Here is a 3,628-nt window from a genome sequence, read left to right on the forward strand (position 1 = left end):
ATTTAAAATACCAGTGGCATAGCTTCCAGAATCACAGCAACTCACAAGCCACCACAGTATAACAGACTGACAGACGCATGGTGGATTTATTCGCATAGAGGAATCCAACTGATTTTTATATATTGATCTTGTCCCCTGCCACTTGGCTGAATCTTCCAATGAATTTCAATCATTTTCTTGTTGAGTGTTTATCATTTTCTATGTATTGTTGTTGTTATTGTAAGGTACCATTGAGTTGTCACCAACTCATAACAATCCTATGCACAACAGATCAAAACACTGTCCAGTCCCACACCAACCTCACAATTATTGTTAAGCCTGAACTCATCGCTGCTGCCACTGTGTTAATCCAGCTCATTGGGGTTATTCTTCTATCTCCCTGAGACTCCACTTTAGTAAAAGTAAAGTGGAGTCTCAGGGATAAAGAAGAATATCCTTCTCCAGGGACTGGTCCTTTCTGATAATAGGTCTGAAGTATGAGAGATAAAGTCTGGCCATCCTGGATTCTAATGACCACTCTGGCTGTACTTCTCCCAAAACAAATTTGTTTGCTTTTATGGCAGTCCATAGTACTTTTAATATTCTTCTCTAACAACATAAGTCAAATGAATCCATTCTTCCACAGTTTTCTTTATTTATTGTCCAACTTTTACATGCATATGAGGTTATTTAAAATATAGCTTGGCTTTGCAAGTCTGTCTTCTGCCTATAACTGATTGGAATACCTAAAATGGGGCTATAATGTATTCAGTGAAGGAGGCTTCCTGCAGAGTCTCCGCATTACATAAGACCATAGGTGGAATCCTGAACAGCATCCAGAATCTTCTGAGGGGAAATTTCCACTTGAAAGGACAAGCAGACCAGCCCGGAGTGGCCAGAAGAACAGAAGATACTTCCTGAAAGAAAGACTGACAGTAAAAATACAAAACAATACAGGCAGACTGACTGATTACTACAAGAACAAAAAGGTGGCTCACCTAGGAGACATCAAGGCAAGTGGTCGGGTCCCCTTAAGGGAAAACCCACTCCTAAGACTTAGACTCAATAGGAATATAAGCTCTGATTGGTGGCCACGTTTGTCACCGATAAAGGGAAGTGAGGGAAAAGCAGCAATGAAGGTGTGAGCTAAGCCCTACAATGCTCAATAGACTCCTGTGGACCTGGATAGAGAGCAGCGTGGCAAGTCCAGGGGACTCTTGGACCCAGAGTCAGTGACATAGCCACAGAGGACTAGAGTGGAGAGCAAAGAACCCAGTTGATAAGAAGAGAGGGCACATGCATAAGTACACCTACACTTGCAGATAATACCCACTTGACCTGGCTTCAAGGACTGGATGATCAGAGCTCAACCAGAAGAAGAAAGAAGAGGGGGCAAAGAATAATCTGATACAATCTGATAAACTTGACCTACACCTATGGAAGCAGGAGCTCAAAAGAGGGAACAAATCTTCACAGCGAAGATCATTCCCACCTGCTCTGCACACAGGAGGACAGGGATGGGCAAGCTGGACATTGGCTACCCAGAAAGGGTGGGGGGTGGGTGGGGACTACAGAGGCAAGAAGTGACTGGCTTATAAGCTTTCAAGAGGGAACCTAGATCCAGAGGGCGTGGAGCACAGTAGAATCTCCACTCTCTAGTCAGAGCGGATGAAAGGAGATGTGGATACGTCTCTTGTGATACAATAGTGAATAATTGCTGTCAGGACTGATCGTAAGGCATGAAAATGTAAAGGCAGATGTTTTGTGGCAAAGGGAGGGGCGTGATTAACTTTGCAGTTTAGGAGCAGAGGTCCCTGGGACCATCAAGGGAGAAGAGTAGAGAACAGAGCCCTACCCAGAGAAGCAGTGATGCCTGGGATGTCCTTTATCACTGCTCAGATTCCATATTCTGCTGCAAGTTTAGCCAGAGCTATAGAACAGGAAAAGAAAATTGAAAGCATCCAAATTGGCAAAGAAATAAAAATCTCTCTATTTGCTGATGATATGATCCTATATGTAGAAAGACCCAAACACCCAGCAAGAAAACTATTGGAATGCATTAAAAGATTCAGCAAAGTGTCAGGGTACAACAAACAAAAAAGATGAGCATATAAAAAATCAGCTGGGTTCCTTTATGCTAATAAAGAAAACTCTGAAAAGGAAATCAGAACAACAGTATAGTTTGCAATAGTCATCCAAAAGATGAAACACTTAGGAATGAATCTAACCATAGAAACAAAATACCTACATAAAGGAAACTACAAAAAAACACTACAAGAAACTGAAAGAGATCTACAAAAGATGGAAGAGTATGCCATGCTCGTGAATAGGAAGACTTAACATTGTAAAAATATTGTAACCACCCAAAGCAATCTATAGATATAATGCAATCCCAATCCAGGTTCCAACAACATTCTTTATAAAAATGGAAAAACGAATCTCCAGCTTCATATGGAAAGGAAGAAAGACCCCAGATAAGCAAAGCATTACTAAAAAATAAGAAAAAAGGAGGAGGCCTCTCACTTCCCAATCTAAAAACCTACTATATAGCCACAGTAATTCAATCAGACAGGTATTGGAACAGCGAAAGACATTTATCAATGGAACATAATTGAGACCCCAGAAGTCAATCCAACTACCTATGCTCAGTTGGTCTTTGACAAAGGACCAAAATACAGTAAATGGGGAAGAGATCATCTCATCAACAAATATTGCAAAACTGAAAATACATTTCCAGAAGAAAGAAACAAGAATCATATATCATACCATACACAAAAAATGAACTCCACATGGATAAAAACCTAAAATGTAAAGTCTAGAACCATAAATATCATCAGTGAAAACATAAATTTAAGGGCTCTGATGCATGGCACTATCAAACATAACTGAAAACACACAAACAGCACAAGACAAAATAGATGATGGAGACCTCCTAAAAATGAGACACCTATGTGCATCAAAATATTTTTCCAAGAGTAAGAGAACCTGCAGACTGGGGGGAAATTATGCAATGGCATATTAAAAAAAGGAACAACTGTCTAAAATTTATAGAATATCTCAATGTCTCAATAAGAAGACAAGTAATCCAATTTAAAAATGGGTAAAGGGCATGAACAGACACTTCTGTTCCAAAGAAGACATTCAGGCGGGAAACAAGCATATGAAGAAATGCTCCTGATCACTAGCCATCGTTGTTGTTGTTAAGTGCCGTCAAGTCAGTTCTGACCCACAGCAACCCTGTATAGGGTTTCCAAGGAGCAATTGGTGAGCTTCAACTGCCGTTAGAGAGATGCAAATCAAAGCAACAATAAGGTATCATCTTACCCCGGCATTAAGAGCAAAGTAAAAAAAGAAAAGTAGAAAACAACAAATGATTGAGAAGGTGTGAGGAGTATGCGGCCCTCTTACACTGCTTGTGGAGCTGCAAAGTGACGCAGCCACTGTTGGAAACGGTATGGCACTTCCTCAGAGGGTTGGAAATCGAAATACCATATGACCCAGAAATCTCTCTACTTGGTATATACTGTTGTTAAGTTCTGTTAAGTCAATTCCAACTCATAGCGGCACTATATAGCGTTTCTGAGGAGCAGCTGGTGAGTTCGAATTGTAACTCTGTGGTTCAAACCAACCTTGTGGTCCAGTGCTTACC

This window comes from Chrysochloris asiatica, unplaced genomic scaffold, assembly GCF_000296735.1.
Source record: "Chrysochloris asiatica unplaced genomic scaffold, ChrAsi1.0 scaffold00001, whole genome shotgun sequence".
In the NCBI taxonomy this organism is placed as follows: domain Eukaryota; kingdom Metazoa; phylum Chordata; class Mammalia; order Afrosoricida; family Chrysochloridae; genus Chrysochloris; species Chrysochloris asiatica.